This window comes from Halichoerus grypus, chromosome 4, assembly GCF_964656455.1.
Source record: "Halichoerus grypus chromosome 4, mHalGry1.hap1.1, whole genome shotgun sequence".
In the NCBI taxonomy this organism is placed as follows: domain Eukaryota; kingdom Metazoa; phylum Chordata; class Mammalia; order Carnivora; family Phocidae; genus Halichoerus; species Halichoerus grypus.
Window position 1 is genome coordinate 98943587 of NC_135715.1, and position 23916 is coordinate 98967502.

Below are 23916 nucleotides of genomic sequence, written 5' to 3' on the forward strand. Positions count from 1 at the left end.
AGGTTTTCAGTCTTTTCACCATGAAGTATAACATTAAGCTATAGGTTTTTTGAAGCTCTTTATCAGGTTGAGGAAATTTGGGTTTTATCTACTTTGTGGAGAGTTTTTTTTTTTTTTCTATCATGAATGGGTATTGGATTTTGTCAAATACTTTTCCTGTATCTGTTGAGATGATCTTGATTTTTTTAAAAGATTTTATTTATTTATTTGAGAGAGAGAGCGAGCATGAGCAGGGGTGAGGGGCAGAAGGAGAGGGAGAAGCAGGCTCCCTGATGAGCAGGGAGCCCAAAACAAGGCTCAATCCCAGGACCCTGGGATCATGACCTGAGCCAAAGGCAGATGCCTAGCTGACTGAGCCACCCAGGTGCCCCAATGATAATGTGATTTTTGCCCTTTATTCTATTTAGTATACAATATTAATTTATTTTCAGATGTTAAACCAATCTTACTTTCCTGAGGTAATTCCCATTTGATCATGGTGTATAATTAAAAATATACACATATTTATGTATTCAGTTTGCTAATACTATTTTTTGAAGAATTTTTCTGTCAATTTTCATAGGGATATTGGTCTATAGTTTTCCCTACTTCTGATGCCTTTGTCCTGCTTTGGTATCTAGGTGATAATACGGGCCTCATAGGATGAGTTGGGAAGTGTTTGCTCCTCACCTACTGTCATGGATTGAATTGTGCCCCTCCCCCAAACTCATATGTGACCTTATTTGGAGATAGAGTCTTTACATAGGTAATCAACTTAAAATGAGATCAGTAGTGTGGGTCCTAACCTAATATGACTGGTGTCCTTATAAGAAAGGGAAGTTTGGACACTGACATAGACAGAGGGAAGACTATGTGATGGCATAGGGAGAAAATGGCCATCTACAAGCCAAGGAGAGAGTCCTGGCACAGACTCTGGTTCCTCAGAAGGAACCAACACTGTCAACATCTTGATATCAGACTTTTAGCCTCCAGAACCATGAGACAATACATTTCTATTGTTTAAGTCATTCAGTTTGGAGTACTTTGTTAAGGCAAACTAAAACACCTATTTTTGGAAAGAGTTTGTATCAGATTGGTTACATTTCTTCCTTAAATGTTTTATAAAACTCACCAGTAAAGTCATCTGAGGCTGTGCTTTCCTCTTTAGGAAGATTTTTAATTACTAATTCAATTTCTCATTTGTTATTGGTCTTTTCAGATTTTTAATTTCTTATTCAGTCAGTTTTGGTAATTTTTGTCTTTCTAGAAATTTATCCATTTCATCTAATTTGTGTAATTTACTGCCATTAAGTTGCTCATAATATTCTCTTATAATCCTTCCAATTTCTGTAGGATCGCTAGTTATATCCCTTTTTATTTCCTGATTTTGGTAATTTATACTTTATCTCCTCTTTTGTCAGTCTAGTAAAAGTTTTATCAATTTTATTCATCTTTTCAAAGAATCAGCTTTTGATTTTGTTGCATTTTTTTCCTTTATTGTTTTTATTTTATTGATTTCTACTCTGATCTTTATTGTTTCTTTCTATGTACTTACTTTGGGTTTGATTTGCTCTTCTTTTTCTAACTTCTTGAGGTGCAAGCTTAGATTATTGATTATAGATCTTCCTTCCAATTTAAGTATTTAATACTATAAGTTTTCTTCTGAACAATGCATTAACTGTACTCATACATTTTGGTATGTTTGGTTTTGTTTTCACTCAGTTTGAAATATTATCTAATTAACATTGTGATTTCTTCTTTGACTCATGGGTTATTTAGAAGTATGTTTTTCAAAAAATTTTGAAGATTTCCCAAATTTCTTTCTGTTGTTGATTTTCAGTTTTGTTCTATCATGCTTGTAGAATATATTTCATATTAGTTTAGTCCTTTTAAGCTTATTGAGATTTGTTTTATGATTTAACATATCCTGGAAAATGTTCCATGTGGGCTTGAAACTGTTGTGTAATCTGTAGTTGTTGGAAGGAGTGTTCTATATATGTTAGGTACAGTTAGTTTATGGTTGTTTGAGACTTCTCTATCCTTATTAATTTTATTTCTAGTTTAATTGCTGAGAGAAGGGACTTGCAATCTCCAGCTATAACTACTAAATTGTCTATTTCAATTCTGTCAATATTTGCTTTATGTACTAGTCACTCTGTTATTAGGTGCCTATGTATTTATAATTGTTATAAGTTCCTAATGTTTTGATCCTTTTATCATCACACAGTGTTCTTCTTTAATCTCTAGTAATATTTTTGTTTTAAATTCAATTTTTTTCTGATATTAACATAGGTACTCCAGCTATTTATGATACTGTTGGATGGTGTGTGTGTGTGTGTATCTCCCATTCTTTTACTTTCAATCTATTTGTATCCTTAAATCTAAAGCATTTTTCTTGAAGACAGTATATAGTTGGAACTTGCTTTTTTACCAGGCTGATGATGATTGCCTTTTGACTGAAGTGTTTAATCCATTCACATTTAATTTAATTGATATGGTTGGCTTTACATTTGCCATTTGCTGTTTGTTTTCTGTATGTCTCATGTCTGTTTTGTTCCTCTGTTTTTCTTTTGCTGCCTTCATTTGTGTTAAACAAATATTTTTAGTATACCATTTCAATTTCTATGTTGTTTTATTAACTATTTTAAAAAATTAATTTCCTAAGTGGTGGTCTAAGTTACAATATGTATCTAAACTTATCACAACCTGCTTCAGCTTAATAATGACAGTTCTGGTAAAATATAGCAACTTTGTTCTAGTATGGCTCTATTTCTTCTCCTCCCTCTTTTCTGCTATTATTGCCATATATATTATATCTATATATGTCATAAGCTCAACAGTACAGCATTATAATTATTGATAGGTAATGACTTTAAAAAAGAAATTCAGAGAAAAAGAATAGAGAACAATGCCTATTTATGCAATCTTTTGTTTATCCACATAATTATTATTTCAAGCTGTGTGTGTGTGTGTGTGTGTGTGTGTGAATTCAAATTACTAACTGGCATCTTTTCATTCAGCCTGAAATTCTTCCCTTAGTATTTCTCATAGGACAGTTCTGATTGCTATACACCTTCTCAGTTTTTGTTTATCTTCGAACGACTTTATTTTGCCTTTACTTTTGAAAACTAGTTATGTTAAATCTATTGGCTAACACTCTTTCTTGGGGCGCCTGGGTGGCTCAGTTGGTTGGGTGACTGCCTTCGGCTCAGGTCATGATCCTGGAGTCCCTGGATCAAGTCCCACATCGGGCTCCCTGCTCGGCGGGGAGTCTACTTCTCTCTCTGACCCTCCCCCCTCTCATGTGATCTCTCTCTCATTCTCTCTCTCTCAAATAAATAAAACCTTTAAAAAAAAAAGAAACCCTCTTTCTTTTAGCTCTTCGAGTATGTCATTCTACTGCCTTCTAGCCTCCATTTTTTTTCTGATGGAAAGTCAGCTGATATATATGTTGTTCTCCCATACATGACAGTCATTTTTCTTTTACTGCATTCAAGATTTTCTCATTGTCTTTGGCTTTCAAGAATTTGACTATGATGTATGACTCTCTTTGTGCTTGTCCTACTTAGGTTTGTTGGGTTCCTTGAACCTGCCTATGAATGTTTTTCAGCACATTTGGGAAGTTTTCAGAAATTACTACTTCAATTTTTTTTCTGTTCCTTTTTTTCTTTTCTCTTTCAGAACTACTGTTAGATGTGTGCTGGTATTCTTCATGTTGTCCCAAGGGTCTCTGTGGGGTCTGTTGTTTTCCTTCAATCTTTTTTCTCTGTGTTCCTCAGGGAGGATAATTTCTACTAATCTATCCTCAAATTTATGGATTTTTTTCTTCTGTCATCTCACATCTTTTCTCAAGTCCATTTTTCATTTTATTTGTTATCTACTTTTTCTTTGGTTCTTTTTATAGTTTATATTTTTATATTCAGAGTCCCTATTTTCAATTGTTATATTTTCCTTCAATTCTTTTAGCATATGTTCCTTTAATTCTTATGCTTACTAATAATAGCTGCTTTGATGTCCTTATCTGCTACTCCCAACATCTGGGCACAGTTAGAATTAATGTCTATTGACTGCTTTTATTCTTGAATATGGCCACACTTTTCTATTCATATGTTTCATAATTTTTGTTTAACACTGACATTTTAGATAGTATATTGATAATATATTATTGAAACTCTAAGTTCTGATTTTCCACCCTGATTCTCTTTTCTTTCTTTTTGTAATTTTCTTGTACTTAAGCTGTAGAATTTGTCTCCTTTGTAGTATATGGCCACTGATATTTTTACACATTAAAAAAAATTTTTTTTAGCCTAACTTTCTGTGGCTCACCTCTATGTCTACATAGCTTAGTGATCAACCAATGATTTAGGCAGAAGTTGTGCTCAAATATCTTGAGTTTGTAAAAATTTAACTCTGCCAAGAAATCTGCTTCTGGGTTGGGGAGTACATTCAAAGTTCAGCCAGTTCTCATGTATGCTTGGGCTTTCCTTTTATACCAGGTTCTCTCAAGTCTTCTTGCACATGTGTGTAGTTTTCCAATCATCCAAGGATGTGGGGAGAGTTAATCTAGCCCTTCAATAGCTTTCTTATTTCTAGGATCTCCCCATAAATTCCTGGCTGGCCTTCCCCTTGCCCCAAATGGGATCGCAACCTCAGGCTAGCAGAGATACAAGTTTTCTGCATTCTTTTTGTAACAGCTTTGCTATTTTATTTTATTTTTAAGGATTTATTTATTTTTTTTGAGAGAGAGAGAGCAGGGGAAGGGGCAGAGGGAGAAGGAAAGAATCCTCAAGCAGACTCCCTGCTAAGTGGGGAGCCTGATGTGGGGCTTGATCTCAGGACCCCGAGAGCATGACCTGAGCTGAAATCAAGAGCCAGATGCTTAACCGACTGAGCCACCCAGACATCCTCCAGCTTTGCTATTTTAATTAACAACACTAACAGTGAGAGTTTTTGCTCTCTGCTCCAAATTAAATCTACCCCTGGCAGCAAGGCTGCTGATGTTCTGAGCTAGACCTGCTCTAGTAGTAAAACCTAACTAATATTGCCAAATGAACTGGGATGGGGGATCAGAACCTCAGAACTCCTGCTGTCATTATAGAAGGCTTGAATAGGTTTTCACAAATAAAAACTTTTTAGTTACTTGTCTTTTGGAGAGAGGATCTTCCAACCTTTTCAGGCCACCATAGCTAGAAATATCCTCTAATATGTTTATAGTTTTTTTTTTTTAAAAGATTTTATTTATTTATTTGAGAGAGAGAGAATGAGAGAGAACACATGAGAGGGGGGAGGGTCAGAGGGAGAAGCAGACTCCCTGCCGAGCAGGGAGCCCGATGCGGGACTCGATCCAGGGACTCCAGGATCATGACCTGAGCCGAAGGCAGTCGCTTAACCAACTGAGCCACCCAGGCGCCCTGTTTATAGTTTTTTTAATGTTTAAATCTATAATCCTCCTGGAATTTTAATTTTAATTATAGTTTGAGATAGGGATCTAACTTTATTTTTTCCCCAAATGAATGCACAATCTTCCAAAAAAACTTTTGGCTGATTGAACCTGTTTCCTTTGGTTTGTATATAATTTATCAGTGAGACTAATTTTGGCTGAGTATGTGTGTATGCATGTTGGTACAGCTGTGGAAGGAAATGGCATGTAGGTCCTCAAAATAAACTTAATAAACTCAGTATGTCATGATAAGATATGAGAATCTGCATGTGATAGATGAAACTAAGCTGCAGAAAACTTCCCAGAAATTACTAATGTTTAGACTGTATTTAGAGCTGTGTCAAGTCTGAATTTGACCCATTTATGATTCTTTGTACTTGGCTTTTATATCCTGTCTACATCTTTTCCTGTACCTAACCTCAGCCTAACATTTTGGTTTTAGCTTTTCTACTGTTTTGGTATACTTTTGACAAAAACGCAGGGCCCTTATTATGAATCCAGCATCTCTTTCTTAGCTAACTGACCCCTGGTTATTTGTTCCAGTAGAAGGAATGAGATGGAATCTAGTCTTTTTTTTTTTTTCTTAGATTTTACTTATTTATTTGAGAGAGAGAGACTGAAAGAGAGAGCACATGAGAGGGGGGAGGGTCGGGAGGGTCAGAAGCAGACTCCCTGCCGGGCAGGGAGCCCGATGCGGGACTCGACCCAGGGACTCCAGGATCATGACCTGAGCCGAAGGCAGTCGCTTAACCAACTGAGCCACCCAGGCGCCCTGGAATCTAGTCTTGACACTCAGATTGCATTGGGCCTTCTCTATTCTTTGGTCAGCATCTTGAATGTCTCCATTCATGTATCAAGTGTTTCCATGTATCCAGAGCCAATGTTAGAAATATTTTTTTCTCTAGAGGGCATAGGAGGATGGAATTATACTGGCACTTTTACTCTTCCTTATTTTGCCATCTTTTAGAACCAATGGCTTCTATTTGAAGTGCCCCAGTTCATTTCTATTGTCATGATCTTGCCTTACAGAGCCATCCAAAAGAGGCCAAAGGCTGCAAAAGAGTGGGTGGCTTTTGAGGCACTTTGCAAATAAGTTCCTATCTCTACTTTTTGGAATGAGGTTGGTTTTGGTTGCTGATATAGATAAAAAAATGTTGCTGCCACTACATAGTAAGATGAGATATGGCTCCCTTGGCCTAACACACTGTTTTGTTCCCAAAACACCAGGACAAATAATTGTCAAAATCAAGGTGCAACAAGAGAGTATTATGCTAAGCGAAATAAGTCAATCAGAGAAAGACATGTATCATATGATCTCACTGATATGAGGAATTCTTAATCTCAGGAAACAAACTGAGGGTTGCTGGAGTGGTGGGGGGTGGGAGGGATGGGGTGGCTGGGTGATAGACATTGGGGAGGGTATGTGCTATGGTGAGCACTGTGAATTGTGTAAGACTGATGAATCACAGACCTGTACCTCTGAAACAAATAATACATTATATGTTAAAAAAAAAAAAAAAAGATAGTAGGAAGGGAAAAATGAAGGGGTGGGGATATTGGAGGGGGAGATGAACCATGAGAGACTGTGGACTCTGAGAAACAAACTGAGGGTTCTAGAGGGGAGGGGGTGAGGGGATGGGTTAGCCTGGTGATGGGTATTAAAGAGGGCACGTATTGAATGGAGCACTGGGTGTTATACGCAAACAATGAATTATGGATCACTACATCAAAAACTAATGATGTAATATATGGTGATTAACATAACATAATAAAATTAAATTAAAAAAAATCAAGGTGCAACAGAAGAGACCACCTAACTGCTTAAGTCTTCTCAGAAGTAACATATATTATGATCAGATTTGTAAATAAGTTATTACATGATGACACAGACAAGATTTCTCAAAATCTTACCAGATTGTTGCCTTAGACATCATAGCATAAATGTTTGACATCACTATTTTTTTTTTTGAAGATTTTATTTATTTATTTGTCAGAGAGACAGAACACAAGCAGGGGGAGAGGCAGGCAGAGGGAGAAGCAGGCTCCCTGCCGAGCAGGGAGCCTGATGTGGGACTCGATCCCAGGACCCTGGGATCATGACCTGAGCCGAAGGCAGCCGCTTAACCGACTGAGCCACCCAGGCGTCCCTGACATCGCTATTAAGGAGCACCAAAGGGGGGAAAATAGCCTTAGTCTAGACTTGAGTAATGATTATCATATCACCCGTTCTGATTTTAGACTAAGCTGTCAAACACTTATATAAGAAAATCAACTCCTAGCAATGATCCTTCACTAGGGGATATTCAGTAAATCACTGCAGATTGAGGTAAGACCCTTACCTCCTCCATAACAATTCTTTGCTCACTTTCTTTAGGATACTCTTAAACACCATAATTCAACATGAGGATGTGTCTTAAATGGAAAACGGGTTTTGTCTCCTAGGTGCGAAGGTTATCTCCATAATAATTGAAGACATGAATGCAAAGCACACCATGTATAACATATATTCAATAAGTGAGGGTTATCAATATCATCATCATAATTCTTCTATGATTATTATTTTGTGATATGGCTAATATGACTTTACTTTTGAGGACACAAGCCACCCCTAAATGAAATGACAGGGTCAGGTTTCTGACTTTGACAAGCTAAGGCCCAGAGAGACCCTAATGCAAAGTCACCTCCTGTGGCACCACCGTCCTCAAGCTCAGCCCACCTGGAAGCCCCAGCTGACCTCTCCTGCCTGCACTGTCATTGGAAGCAGCTACCTAATATTGTGGGTGGGCTGTTCCATGGGAAACAATAGGTCTGCTGATGGCGAGCGTCTCTGATACTGTTTATTTAGGTTGGAAGAACATCCCTGGCTGTCTACATGGGCAGCATTATAGGGGACAGCGGACAGGCTTTGAGATGTGGAGCCAGCCCTATCATTTCCTAGCTATGTGAATTCAGCAAGTTGCTTCATCTCTTAGAGAACCAAGTGTTTTATCAGTGAAAAAGGAATATGATACCTTGCAGGACTTTTGTGAAAATTGGAGATAATATATAGGAAGTGTTCAGTACACCATAAGTGCTATGTATGGTATTATGTAAATGCTTTAGCAGCATCTATTAATGACCCTTATCTTGGAGGTTTTATGTAAGGATTAAAAGAAAAAGTATGTATGGAAAGTACCTAGTACATAATAGATCCTTAACAATCAGTAAACTTCTATGTAAATTTCAAAGAATACAGTTATTTAATGGGCTCCTTTAAGTATAACTCTCAATTCAGAGTTAAGAGGCTTATTTTAGTCTTGGCTCTAGTGCTAATACTCTTTGTGTTCCTGAGCAAAACACTCTGGGCCTCAGTCTCCAAACTCGAAAGTTAGGTATTTGGATAAATACAAAAGCAAAGTGTCCCTTTTTATACTAAAAAGGATACTTTCTTATGCCTTGTAAAGAAGGAGCATTAAGATACTGGGGAACATTCCAGAAGCTCAACTAACACTAACAAGTTAGGGCCATTAACTTGGCAAAATGAATGAATTCATTACAAATGAAAGTGGAAGCAAATGGTTTATGCACAGCCAAGTTCATTCACTGAGATATATTTGCTGTGCACCTGAGTCCTAGGGAAAATTGCACTGGGTTCTTCTGAGCTCCTTCAAAAGAGATGTTTGATGGAGTCTTATATGTTTTCTCACATCAGAACAGTTAGCATACTTTAAATTTAGAAGCAGCCTTTTCTCCTGGTGCTAAGGAAGCAGTGAACATGTCGCCTCAACCTTCTTTCTAGCAATATTAGCTATTAGCAGTATTAGTGTGAACCTACCTCCTATTTTCATTTTTTTAATTTTGAAGAAAAAACACCTCTTTGACAAGTCAAAGATAAATTTTACTTGAAAGAACCTTCCCTCTTAATTAAAAATCTATTAGTGATATGCTCTTCAAAGCATTTACTTTGAATTAAATATCATGGGGGGCAGAGTGGTGGTGAATGAAAAAGCTTCTCTGCTTTAGGGATTTTGAAGCAAATGTTATTAATGGGTTACTTAGATGCCTTAGCCAGGAGATACATTCTTCATTCTTCGTTTCTTTGTTTTGGCATGCTCAGTGCCTGGCACATAGGAGCCGCTAAAATGTTTGTTGAACAAATGGAATGAATAAAAGAAATATCTTTTCACGGTCTCCAACAAGAACAGCATAAACTGTCTTGAATGTGGTAATGGCGGATTCTGTTTTTAACAGAAATTAACTGAGCAGGGCAGCTGGGCTTTGGGAGATTGGATTTGGGAGTAGTTAGGGAAGGGGAGAGGCTGGTTGGCTTGGCACCTGCTGGGACCTCTTCCTTCAGTTGGAGGATGGAATGGAGTAATGTGGAGAAGAGGCGAACAACCCATTGCTGTGGGCTTTTGCATTTATTCTGCAGCCCAAAGAAGGCCTGGTGGCCTCCTCCATCAGTGGTTTGGTATTGGGTGTGCATGTGCTGTGGGAGCTGGGAAGGAATGGCTGAGCCCTGCCTGAACTATTGGGAAGAAGTAGAGGTCGCAAAAGGAAACTGTCTGAGACTGAAAACGCTCTTATATGTGAGATAGAGCACATGAATGATCCTTGAACTCTCCTTTGGGACTTGCTGCTGCTCTCTGTGCTGATAGCTTTCTGTATTGGAGATGCCTCTTCCCTTCTAGAGGACTGAGAACTCCACTTCATCCCTAGAGGTGTCTGTTGCTTATGGCAGCACAGGAGAACCAGACAAGGTCCAGGTGGTATGAAGTAGAAGGAAGAGTATTGGACTAGAAGTCATGGCTCAATTGGTAAGCTGTGTGGCTATGGGCAAACTGTTTAACCTGTCTGGGTCTCTGTGACGACATCTGTCAGGTCAGGAGACTGGACATGGTGATCTTTTTCACTCAGCAACATGCACTGTGCTAGGTGCCAGGCACTAGGCTAGCGATGGGACCCAGAGTTGAGTCACACATGGGTGTGGTTCTCAGTCTTGCTGATAAGGGCTGTTAGAGAACTCAATAAAAACTGCCAACAGGAAAAGAGAAAGAAATGACTAATTCTGTTTGCTAAGGCTCGGGAGCTGACACTGAAGAGTAGAAATTTACTAGAAATTTATTAATTTTGTTGTCATTCACTTAACTCACAAATCTTGGCTGGATGCCGACTCTATACAAGCAATGGAGAAATGGCCGTGAAAAAAAACAGCCAGGATTTTTACCCTCATTCAGTTGTATTTAAGCTGGAGTGGTAGGGGAGGTTGGGAAGGAGGACTATTCCTATCTAACATTTAGTGAACATGTAGTCTTGTCCAGTACACCCACAGCCTAGGTTGTATTCCCATTGCAGAGAAAGCTAAGGCCTACAGGAATGAAACCATTTGCTGAACTCACATAATAAGACATCATAAGGACTCCAGCCCACCTCTGTCTGTCTCCAGAGCTGCAGCATTGAACTGTGATGCAGTCCCACGGGAGAGGAGGCTTCGCAGCTCACTGAGTAGGTTCTGCTTTTGCCTGTCCAGCAGTCCTTCTCTGGGCGACAGCTTATCTATTTCCCTTCGGAGATCTAACCCCTCCTATTCAAAGTGCAGTTCTCATCCCTTCCCCTCTTGACCCCTGGGCTTCAGAGGTGAGGTCTCACTCAGGCTTGGCCTGTCAGAGCATGCATCCTTCTGGGTACAGTGATGAGCCCAGTGGCGGGTGCATGACAAGCTGCACCAGTTAGAGTCAGTCCCTTGGCTTTGGCTGAAAATATTGAAAAAGAGTCTTGTTCTTTGTCCTAGGATTTTTAAACTGTAGACTGTAAGCCCAGAGCAGCTGATGGTCTTCTTTGCTCCCACAAGGGGAGAGGGTGCCTGCTTGAGAATGAAGCTGACAAAGAGGAAAGTAGGCTCCGAGAAAGAATTTCCAGACAACCAAATTGGAGCCCTTGGATCTCATTTTCCTGAAATGGGCATTACTCCTGTACTTCTCCGTTCCATGAGCTAATTGGTTACTTTTGTCCGCTTAAGATAGTCTGGATTACTGTCACTTGCAACCAAGAGTCCTGAGGAATACAGTCTCCAAGAGTGTGTGGTGAAATTTTATTTTTCTTTCTCCCTATTATGTTCTTCACCATACCTGCAAAAAGTCTCCATCAGCCTCACCTTAAGTTTGTTCTGGGAGGTTAACAGGATGTGGTCTTTGCATGAGCCTTTTGCACTCTATTTCTCAGCACTCTGTCCCCAGGGTTGTCACCTAAGTGATGCCAGGCTCCACAAACCAAGGGATGGATTGGGCAGCCCCTTTCTTGAGTGTTAACCAGCATCTCTCCCTCTGTCGACTCCAGGGCCTCCGCCACCCAGCTCTGGTTCCTTTCCTCTCCTCACTGGGACCCCAGACACAGCTCCCTCTAATTCTGGAGATGTCATATTGAGGATTTGTGTGATGTCAGACTGGTAGCAGCATGGATAGAGGTTGAGGATGACCAGAGGGGACAGCTTCTTCCCTGGTCTTAGTTTTGAATGTCTTTTGCAGGCTTTGAATCCTAGAACCCACCCCTGGATAGCTTGTCTGATGCCGCTCTTGTCTTTACCACCCCAGAACCAAAGCAGGAGTGCTTCTTGCCTTGACCAGCACAGCTTGGACAGGGGTCTCAGCTGGTAAAGAGAAATTATTCTGACACTGGTTGAAATGGTAATATTCAAGGTTATTGCAATAGGGATCAACTTTATTGCAATAGGGGATAGAGACTGAGCTCAACTCTGAATATAACAAGGATGAGTCAGGATTTACAAGCAACAAGCCTAGTGAAAGGGTCAACAGCTGGAAAATTACCAAGAGAAGACATCAAGGGTAGGAGAATTCTTGTTAAAGATAGGCCAAGGACAGACAACAAAAGTGGGTGATGAGGGACATGGTCAGATATTAAGGGCAATCAGATATCAAGGATGGGGGATGGTCTCACATGATTTTTTGCTAAGACTGGGTTAGTCTTGGGTCCAAGGATGAGGTCTAGTCATAAAGAGGGACCAAAGGAGCCCAAATAAAATTTGATCAAGGTGAGTCTTTGTCCCAGCCGTGACCTTGGATGGTTTGGCATTTTCCTTCTGGGTGTCCAAGGGCTCTTCCTCTTCCATCTAGGGTTGAAGACTACAGCAAGCGTGTCAGCATGGGACACTCAGAATCATGTGTTGGAGGCACCTGTGTCTAGCATTCTCTGTAAGAGTCTCCAGCCTCATTATTTAAGCAGAGATTGTTAAATCTACCTCTGGGTAGTGTTGGACATCTGAGTTGCACAACCCTATCATCCTCAACACTCAACAAATGCCTCTGGAGACCTCAGATATTCAGCCACATCAACGAAAGCATGGTTTAACTTGAGGCCATAAATGAACTCACACACCAGACCTCTGGGGCATCCCCTCCATCAGCCATCTCTTTCTCCTTTGGTCCCTGCCTCTGTTGTAGCATCTAGTGATGAAACGCTCTCTCTCTGCTGTTACAGAAGCATGCCCTGAGATGGTCTCACCCTTTTGTAAGAAAGAGCTTCACAAAGCATCCATTGATAACCACTCCAGTGCCTGCCTGAGGATATGCATCAGAACTCTGGAGGTGCTTCATGGTAACATTTGGACTGGACCAAGACCTCCAGGTAAAGTCACTCTAGAATCCTGACATCCCTTTCTAGGAATGAAACCATCCTTTTCAGGAATGTTGTGTAGAGGCCAGCTTGCAGATCAACCTCCATGATGTCTGGGAGGGATGTCAGATGGAATCCAAGATTTAGGGAGAGTGGGTGAGTTCTGGGCAAAAGGAATCCAGCATGGGAAGACATATATATTTTTTTAGCAGGGCCTGATAATAGTAAGGGAGTAGGATTCCAAGGATAGCCTGATATGCACCCTAAAAACTGCTATGGGGAAAAAGCTGTCTGTGGCTTTATAGTCTTATCAGGCTGAATCCCAGAATCCCACAATATTTAGGATGCTGTACATCTTTCTTAAGTGAATTAGAAAGGATAAAATTGTTAAAGTGAGGTTTCCTTCCCAACAGACCCTGTTGAACTTTTCTGAGACTAGTGACAGATCTGCAGTCTCCACTGGGCTAGAGGTCAAGGCCAGTGTGGTTATAGCCTCCCTGTGGAGAGGGACAGAGCTGTGGAGTGGTGCCTCTTTGGGGACACAGGCTTGCTCACATGTCAGACATATCCTGGGGATTTCTAGGAATGTGTGGAGTGAGGGAGAAAAACCCTGCAAGAATTGAAGTTCTTGACCGTGCAAGGGGCTGCTTATAGCCAGAGAGACTTGGATGTTAATGTTGTGCTCACATCTGGCTGGCCCCAGGAAGACTGCAGAGCTCCCAGGCATACTGCAGATGGAGAGGGGGTCATGAGGAATCTGTTGTTTCTCAGCCCAGTGTGAATTTGCACCGAATCTAAGATGCCAACCTTTCCCTCCCTGCCCTTCTCTGTAGCCTCGTTCTCAGTGCCCCATCACTCCAAGGATGGAGCAGGACTTGCAAGAGGAGGCACTGAGCTTCGTAGCTCTTAGAAGGGGCCCGGGCAGTCAGGATAGGGGTACTTCACCCGGACTCTTAAGAGGGATGCATCCTGCATGCTAGATGTTCCTGCAGGGGGGTGACACACACAATTCTGGGGGAGGTGCTTGGAGTTACAGGAGACAATTGAGTTCGGCAAGGGCTTGGGAGCAGGACATTAACGGGACCGGAGAGAAACAAGACCCTGTAGTAAATGTCAGGGTGCTCTAATTTAACTTCCTCACTGGTCTCTCAGGAAACCCCCATTATTAACTTCTCTACCAAGGCCTAAAAGACCTCTATTAAAATGCAAATGAGATTTGCAGAGGACATCCCAATGAGCCCTTACCAACAATTAATGCCTTAGCTGACCCTCCTTTCTTAGGAGGGAATTAGCCCTAGCAGAAGGGGACCTAAGGCAACTAAATTTAGATGGGAAGGGTGAGAAAAGGACCTCAGCCTGGGTGGAGCTGGGAATGTGGCAAGCCAGAAAAGCAGCAGCATGACAACACAGAGGGAATGACTTTCTAGGGGACACTGAAGAGAGGTGAACAGAGAACTCAAACTAATGGCACTGGCTTTCGGTTTCACACGGGGTTGAAATTATCCATATGACCAGCCTTTCCTGATGCATGACCGAGCCCTCAGAAATCACAGATTCCCTTCAGTGATACATGTCTTCAAGAACATCAGAAGTCCATGCCCCCTGCCCCCCCGCTCCCCAACAGCAAGTGGTCCCCTTGGCCCTTTCAGATGGACAATTTGCCCCAGCCAGCCTCCCCCAACTGCATGACTTTTAGCTTTAAACAAAAGAGCTTCTAGAGGCCCCTCACAGAGAGACAATCTCTGGCCCACTCATCAACCGCAGCAGGCAACGGATTGTAGACATTTATCACTTTATAAACAATTAATATGAGAATTGTTGGTCTATTAGCCTAGAATCATTTTCAGACTCAAATCAGGCTTATACATTTAGACTCCCCTTTGAGTTTTCTGAGCCTCCCGAATGTTCTATGTCACCTAGTGGTGAGCAGGGGAACTGCAGGGTGTGTTTTTCAAAGGACTCACTAAGCCATTGGTCCAATTTGGGGTCTCCGTTTGCTACTGGATGGTTTATGGAAGAAAAGAAAGGTATGTTTCAGTCATTCCACGTTGACTTTTTTCTTCCCTCATCTCAGGACATCTAAATTGATCCTCCAACTGATTCTTAATTGTGCAAAGCAGATCAAATATTTAATGCTTAACGCTGGCATATTAATTTTATATCAAATATACAATAGAGTTATAGAGTTATTATGGTCTATGTAACATTTTATAGAACATTGGGGCCCTTTGGATAATCAATATATTAGGGTCATTTATGACCATTTTATAAGGATAGAACCATAATTTTGCTCTTTTAATATTGTAGACATTTATAGTTATTTCACTGCATATTGCTGGTCATATCTGTAATTTACTTGACGTCAATTTCTTGGCCAGAGTGCTTACCCTCCCTCTTCCTCTCCTCTAGATCAGTCTTTCCTGCATCTAGCCGAATTCTGCTTTCTAGTGTTACAGTGTAATCAGGGACTTCCTAGATAATCTGTCCAAATTGGAATCTCTTGAAATATGAGTATTGTTAAAAAACAAAATTCAACTGAATAAATTTTCAAGATCTCACTGGCTTTATTTTTTGATTCATGAATTGGGTAGCATCCAATCTAGCACACAGAAAGGAACTCTGAGGACCTATACAAAATAAAAGACTTTTACAGGCAGAAGGGAGCAAGAACCAGGAATTATGCTGGGCAAAAAAAGCGAACTGGTCATTGCAAGGTCATTTTCCTTTAGGGGAGGGCAGAGGTCTATGGGGCAGATTACCAAACTAGTGCTGATCAGGCGATTCCTGATTGGCTGGTTTAAGATTCCATTTCTGGGAGAGCCAATACCATAATTAAGGTAAGTCTCAGTTTGGTGATGCAGGGCTTAGCATGAATGACTCCATTTGGGGCCTATTATCTTGTTTTTTAACAGTATAAATAAATTTTAAGCAATGGAAACCAAGAAGCTTCTGTTTTTGAGACATGCTTAATATTACAGAGCATGAATGAATTCTTCAAATGCATCTCAGCCCTCAGCCTTTGCAATCCCTCCTCTGTGCCCAGAGTCTCAGGCAGGGAGAAGCCTGTGGCCAACCTGCAGTGCCCCCTCTGGGTAGGGAGCACGGGACCTCTGCATTTGCCCACCCTGCTGTCCCTCTGCTTCTCTTGTTTTGTTTGGCTTGGCTTTCTCTGTTCTTTGACAAAACAGCTGGTGGGTGTGTGCTCACAAGAAGTAACATACAAGCAGGCTTAGCTGAAACCTGAAAATTAAAAATGAACCCACCCCCAAATGCGAGCCGTCTTCTGTGTGGTCACCTCTGAGCTTTGCTTCTATTTCATTTTCTCATCCTATTATCTCCGTGGAGATGCATTTCCATAAGACAGGGCAGTCAGAATCCTTTGTTCATCCCTGAATCAGGATGGACCTTGAAGTTCCCAGGAGACATGGATTCCATCGCTGAACTCTCTAGCTCAGGGATTTCATGGCAGCTGGTGACAAATCTGAAATGGTGGAAGAAGCCCTCTGGAGACTAAATTGGGAATTAATATTTAGCAGTGCAAAAAAAATGCCAAAATAGGTTCTTCTTTTCCTTGGAGATTAGTTTGATGTGAGATTTTTATGGTTCCAGAAGCCACACACTAGGCTGTAATTGAGCATAATTACTGCCCTGCATGCTGCCAAGTGTTGGACTTGAGGCATCCTACAGATTCCCATTAATTTCTTGATTGGGCTCTAAAAATCAGTGCTGCCACCGACAGGGCCAGAAAGAGCTGCGTCTGATCCACATGGTCTTTAAATGAAGGCGTCGCTGGCTGTCCAGGTGGCTCATGATGCTGGGGCCCACATCCGTGATGCCAGGCTCCATTGCCAACACACTTTCTTGGAATTCTGTGGTGGGATCTTCTTAGCCTTGGAAGAGTTCCACACCAGAAAATGGAAGTGGTCAATGGGAAAATTCATATAAATGATTCCAACACACACCCCAAATGCTCCCAGAATACAAGATAAATCTTTTGTAATTATCTGGTTATTTCATGGGAGAGGTTTGGAACAAACCTCAATTATCTGGGTAATTACTTTTTCCTTTTTGTTCAATATGTTTAATGGCCTAAATTTCAGAAATCCCACCCAGCAGGTTCTCATGCAGCCAGGATTCTGCTTCTCTGCCTGGCATCATGTGGAGACTCTCCGGGAGTGTGCCTATTCACTCCTAAATCTCACCCTCTGAAGGTTAGGTGTATTTCCCCCAGATAACTTAATTGCATTCAATTTGTTCTAATCATCAGTGTTATAAAAAAAAAAAACAACTTTCCAAAATGTTTGTGTCTGGTGTCCTGCCTTCATAAATACAATCGATCCGTGAAGCAGAAGTTAATTTTTTGCTGATTAAATTTGTCCAGATTTCTGGGGTGATTGTCTCAAGCATTAAATCTCACAGTTGAGGCTGCTGTTGTGACCAGAGAGGAAAACTGGGGAGAGCGCGTTCTGTCCCCAGGACTTGTCTTGGAAGAGTCATGTTTTAAACAATCAAGCCTAGATACTAGATTTTGTTCTCTATTAATCCCTCCCTCTGAATAGAAACAATGCCAAATCCCTGGCTAACTGAGGGTCCCTTCATGTACATACCAGCGAATTTAAATATTACTGAATTTTAGGTGGCCCAGAAAAGTCCAATGGCTGCATAGCTCCCATGTCATCTTCTATTGCAGGGAATTTGTTCCTGTCACTTTAGCAGAAAGTTCCACTTCTCACCACCTCTGATAGGGGTTATGGGGGTGGATTTCCCTTATGCCCACTTGCGGGGGGAGTGTCTGCTACACTATAGATTTAATAGGCTACTGAATCATTATTTCTATGGGAAAACACATATGCAGTTCCAGCTCTGAATCTGAGATACTGGGAGCCCATCTCTGACCCAGCTTCTCAGTCAGGACAGCAAGAAGAGATTCCAGTATATCCTGCATCGTCCATGCCTACCACAGGGCTGTACACAGAGGGGCTTATCATGTTATAACGGAGACCACAGATCTCTCTATTCACAGCTGAGTCCACACCCTCTGTGCTTAAATCACGTGTGCTCGAAATACTTTCCTCTAGCATGGCGTTGGCATTTAACACTATTCATGGTGACTTTTATCATAGAGTAATTTTAAAATATTATGAAATCCAACTATTCAAAATTCTCTTTTATAGATTCTGGGTTCCATGTCTTCTTTAGGGAATTCTACTCCAAACTAACATAATAAAGGAGTAGCAGGAATCAAAATAACTTGTTTCTGTATGTGTTAGTTTTCTGTTGCTGTTTAACAAGTTACCACTGACATAACAGATATAAAGAACATAGATTTATTACTTGGTTTCCCTGGATCACGAGTCCAGCCATGGCTTAGCTGGGTCCTCTGCTCAGAGTCTTAGAGCTGAGATTCAGGTAGCAGCTGGGGCTGGGGGCTCATCTGAGGCTCAGTGTCCTCTTCCAGGTTCCCTTGGCAGAATTTACTTCCTTGCAGCCATGGAATGCATGGTGGCTTGCTTCTTCAAGGCCAGCAAGAGAATCTGCAGTGTCAAGTCTTTGACCTCTGCATTCTAGTCCAGAGGCTCACCTATTAGGGCAGGCTCACTCAGGGTAATTTCCCTTTTGATTACCTCCAAGTCACTGGCTAATGTTCTTAATTATATCTTCAAAAATCTCTTTGCCTTTGCCATTTATAACAGGGGTAAGAGTCACCATATTTGCGAGTCCGCTCCACACTCAAGGGGAAGAGATACAGGGTTTGTTATGCCAGGATAGAGGAATCTTGGGGGTCATCTCAAAATTCTGTCTACCACACTGTATTTTTTTTTTTTTTTAAGATTTTATTTATTTGACAGAGAGAGACACAGCGAGAGAGGGAACACAAGCAGGGGGAATGAGAGAGGGAGAAGCAGGCATCCCGCGGAGCAGGGAGCCCGATGTGAGGCTCGATCCCAGGACCCTGGGATCATGACCTGAGCCGAAGGCAGACGCTTAACGACTGAGCCACCCAGGCGCCCCTACCACACTGTATTTTTATAACTTTTAAAAGAATGCTTAGAATTTAAATCATGTGTATGATAGTAAGCACAGAATTTCTGTTATAACACAATAAAATTTGACTGAAAGCCCTCATATTCTGCAAAATCATACCCTAAAAATAACAGGGATTGTGGAAAAAAATAAAGTCAAGGGAAGAACACTCAAAACCTAAGCTACTTTGCAACCAGAGCACTAAAAAGACAATAAGAATCCTAATAAAGCTACCAACATAGTTTAAAAGACAGTTTAATTGCCCAATAAATAATGATATATTATAGCAAATAATAGAACTCTACCTAATAAATCAAAAACGAGCATGGCCTGATAGTCAGGGGAGTGAGAAAAGATGGAGGCTGCTAAGTACAGGAATAATGGATAGTGTGTAGAGATTGGGGGAACCTCGTAACGAGCCTGTTATCAAACGAAGCCAAGAGAAAAACGTAGAGTGAACAGGTACAGCATACAGAATGGCCTTCCTTTGCAGATGTTGCATGGAGGTGTTTTCACATACGTCGTGGTCAGCTGCTACTACTTGATTGTAAATACTTAAGCTTGCTGGGGAACACCAACTCTGAAAATGACTTCCACATAATACTGACATGATTTCTTTATTTACCACTAGTGTTTGAGCTTAATCTGTGTGATAGAAACTCCTGTTGTAGCAGAAGAGACTGTCAATAATTTAAATCTCTCCTCTATTGTTACAACACTATTTATTGATGGAATAGTCTATTAATTTCCCCTCTAGTATTTTTTTTTTAATAAGGGGTTTTTATTTTATCAAAGTATAGGTAGTGCACATAGTCAAACAATTCTTTTTGCAAGAAATAGCCAGCCCTTGTTTATCTGCCACCATTCCTTGTTCCTCAGGGCAACCACTCCAACTACTTTAGTTGTTTCTTTTGGCATCTACTTCTGTATTTCTAAATTCCACGTTTGAATTGCTGTTTTCTTTTTTTAATTTCCCCTAGTTTTATCCATTATCCATCGACTTCCTATGTGGGAGGATAAAGATTTAGCTCACGTTCACTCTTCTGCCTTGTCCCCATCACACCAAACCCCCACCACCCATTCTTTGTCCTCCCCATGTGATTCTATTGTAATTTTTGTTGGAGCTACATACATGATTTGCATCACTCTACTATGGAAATGCAAGTCACACCCAATCCATGTAGTAGCCTGTGATTATTTTTCTTCTTTTGGCTAATATCTTGTATTGTCCAGAGTTAATCATCGACTTCAAAATTGGTTTGGTTTTCATGTACATATTAATACAATCCCCAACTGTCCCCCAAGTATATACATCTCTTTCGGTACATTAGACATTCTATTAATTTAATTTTCTTTAAGAATCTGCATTGGGTCCCTCTGACTTGCTTTATTCTGAATTGGCTACTTTTAGCTTTGACTGCTCTCTCCCAGGTTGTCTCCCTGAAACTTCCCTTCGTCATCATCTGGGCTGTGTACATCTGGCTCTGTTTTATTTTACCCAGATACTTGATTGAGACCTTCAAAGGGTAGAGAAAGTTAACTTTGAAAGCTTTGAGCCATTATCATCTTGTTTTCAGCAATGCTGTTGAGAAACCCGACACCATTCTGAATCTTGCATCCAAATATGTGAAACTACGTTTTGAAATTTTCTTTCTGGAAGTTTATAGGATCTTCTCTTTGTCTCTGGTGTTCCAGAATTTTATGGTGCTGGTACCTTGCTGTGGTACCATTTCAGTCTTTATGCTGAGCATTTGGTAAGTCCCGTCAGTATAGAAATATGTGCTTTTCAGTTCTTAGAAATCTTCTGGAATTATTTCTTGGATAATTTCCTTCTCTCCATTTTCTTTGTTCTCTCATTCCAGGAATTGTTATTCAAATGTCAGACCTACTAGACTCATCTTTTCTTTGTCTCTTTGTTCTCTTCTGGGATACCTAATTTGCTCTCTGAGCTTCTATTTCTTTCTCCATAACTGGTAATATAATATATGCTGGGCTTTTCTCAGTACTCATTCCCTTTCTCCCATTTGTGTAGCAGCACTGATTGATTCTGGTGGTATTTACTTGTGCTGTTTCCAAATATTCCAATTCTCTCTTCTTCTGGGCATGTGGTTCCCTTGTAGTTGAGTGGGATAGTATGCTTAGTCCTGGCTGATATGTTGTGAATGGAAGTGATGTGTGGAATGGATTCTTCCAGGCTGGAGAATTGAATTGCCAGTGCTAGACCTTCCAGAACTCTCTTTTCCTCTACTGTAGTGACCAGCAGTGCCCCAGATGGTGGTTACTCCTTCATTCTGGTTCTCGCAGTGTGCGTGATGTTGAGCAGGGTTCCCAGTGGACCATAAGGGATATGAAACATCAAGACATCAGGATTGTTTCTTACCAGAGCTGACCTAACCTGTCCTCAAACAACCTCAGTTCCAGAAGAGGGGGCTGGAATTTCCATCCCTCTTGCGTGATTTGTTCAGAAATATGGGCCTAAGACAACAAGTATTCCTCTGATGATCTATTTTCTTAAACTGGCTCCTTTCAGACTGAAGGAACAGAGTTTGATGATTGAAGGAGAAGTACTTCTCTCTCTCTCTTTCTGTTTCTCTCCCCACCCCAGTTCATCTGCTGAGTACGTAAATGCTAGGACAGGGAGAAATCATCCTTAAAATTCAAAATTCAACCAATAGTATAGGCTGGTGGAGCTTAAACCACCCCTGCAGTTGGAAGGAGAGCTAATTAAGATATGATACACATAGTGAACATTCAATAAATTAGTGTATTTCTTTATCCTATGCTTCCTGTGTTTAAAATTAGCCTTACCCATTAAAATCATTAAAGGTGAGAAGTTGTAGATTAAAGTTAGTAAATGATGTCACTCTTTGCACATCTAATTGCTGTGAACAGCTAGTTTTGTTTTGTACTATTGTTTATGTTTATTTAATTACACTCAAAAAGTGTTTCGAAAAGGATTTGAAGCTGCTTGCTATTTGATGATCACAGCCTTGGATTTGGGAAGGATTTTCTTAAAGGAAAACCACAAAGAAACCACTGGAGTAGTAACTGTAGTAAATATTAAGATTCCTGGGGTGCTGGGAAGTGGACTTAAGGTTACTCTCCCATTTCCCAGTTTCCCATTTTGTGCTTGCTTTTTGACCCATTCCACAGATGCACCTGTGCGGCACAGAGAGGAGAAGAGCCTAGCCAAGGTCACAGGCTAGATGGAAGCGCATTATGATGATTAAGAGTAGGGATCAGCAAACCAGAGCCTGTGAGCCAAATCCAGCTTGGTGACCTGGCCCATCCTTTTTAAAGAATTGTAAAGACACAAAACCAACCATCTCCGAACCTTTACAGGAAAAGCGTCCACTCCTTGTTAGGAACCCAAGCTTTTAGCACCAGACAGACCTAGGTTTGAATCCTAGTGAGATTCTGTCAAGTTACTTAGTGACCCTGAGCCTCAGTTTCCTCATTTGTAAAATGAGGATAAGGCTTCCAACCGTTCAGGCTGGTTGTAAGGATTGAATGAAATTGGGATGGTCGAGCCCTTCTTGCAGAGGCCAAGCAAGTATTCCACATAAAAGCCGACTTATTTTTATAATTTTTTATGTGAGCCAATCCTCCTGGGAACCCGTAGAGCAGGCTGCCCCCCTCCGTGCTGGGACTGCCAAGGCATCATTATCTCCCGTGTGCTGATGGCTCTGTGGCGTGGCTCCTTGCTGCTCCCAGCTATAATCAGGCAATCACTTCGGCACTAGCACCTAATCAAACAATCCTGCCATTTCACATTCAGACACTGTGTGCTTTTCAGACTATTTTGTGAAACCCATATATTTTCATTAAGAGTTGATAATAAACTCTAGCATTGAAAGTTTGTCTAAGTTCATGATTGATGACAGTGCGAGAGGATGCTGAGTGGCTCTTGTCGCCAGCTCAGGCGAGAATCTGCTTGGGGCAATTGCAGAGCCTCCCCAGCAGCACCTTCCAACCCCATCAACTTCACTGCCTGCCCAGAGCCATCTGGAGATGGCCCCCTCCTCCAGGGACAATGGCAGAGTAAACAGCCTGGGTTTTGGTATCTTTTTCTCTCCTTTTTTTCAATAACACTCTGGAGGCAGAGTTTTCAGGCAGAAGGCAGGTTGTGATCATATCCAGGAGGTCTGGAAATTTGATCATCTTTCTTTTTATGCAGTTCGGTGGCAGCAAAGGATGGGAAAAAAAATCCGTGGGGGTTCATTCTGCCTTCCTTTTAATATCTGTCTTCCTTTTTAAAAAATTTGGCTCACACTCTGAGTCAGAGTGTCTTGTGTCCTTCAAGACAGGGCAGACAGGGTACCTGTGGAGGTCTGTTCCAGGAGCTGAGATGTGGCGGGAACTGAAAGAAGCCAGAGGGACCAGGATCCCACCACCAGGCAAGGAGGCCTTGTGGAAATGGGCAGCAGTTGTCCTGTCACAAGTGCACCAAAGCCTTAGTGAGGGCAGGATATGGCCACATCCATGAACTCCAGCCCAGCCTTTCTTTAGAAGGCAACACCTTATACTCTATCCCTTCTGCCAAGGCATGGAAGACGTGGGAACACTTTAGGGAGCTCTGCTCATTCCCTAGTGGGAGACAGCCATTTTGACAGGAAGTTGGAGGCAAGAAAGAGTAGAGGCACAAAGAAAGTCACGGCCACCCTCATTGGGGAGGGAACCCAGCATCGAGACTGTGAAGGTGGAAATTGCCCATTTCTGCCCATATGTGCATAGTTAAAAGCTCAGAGAAGCTTTGAGAGGTGAAGAGCTTAGTGACCTCTGAGCAAAGGAGGTGACAGTCTGTGAGCGAGGGTGCTGTTCAGCTCTGATTTAGAAGGGGGAGGAGTGCATGTTCCCTTCCCATG

General features: G+C 41.3%; 1 protein-coding gene across 1 annotated transcript in view; it reads left to right on the forward strand.

The window, feature by feature from the left end:
• The window catches only part of SLC35F5 (solute carrier family 35 member F5), a 113407-nt gene that overhangs the window by 66960 nt on the left and 22531 nt on the right, over positions 1-23916 (forward strand). Inside the window, exon 16 of the transcript XR_013447089.1 lies at positions 12893-13039. The gene's annotated coding sequence lies outside the window, so the exon portion shown is untranslated. The remainder of the gene's footprint in view (positions 1-12892; positions 13040-23916) is intronic.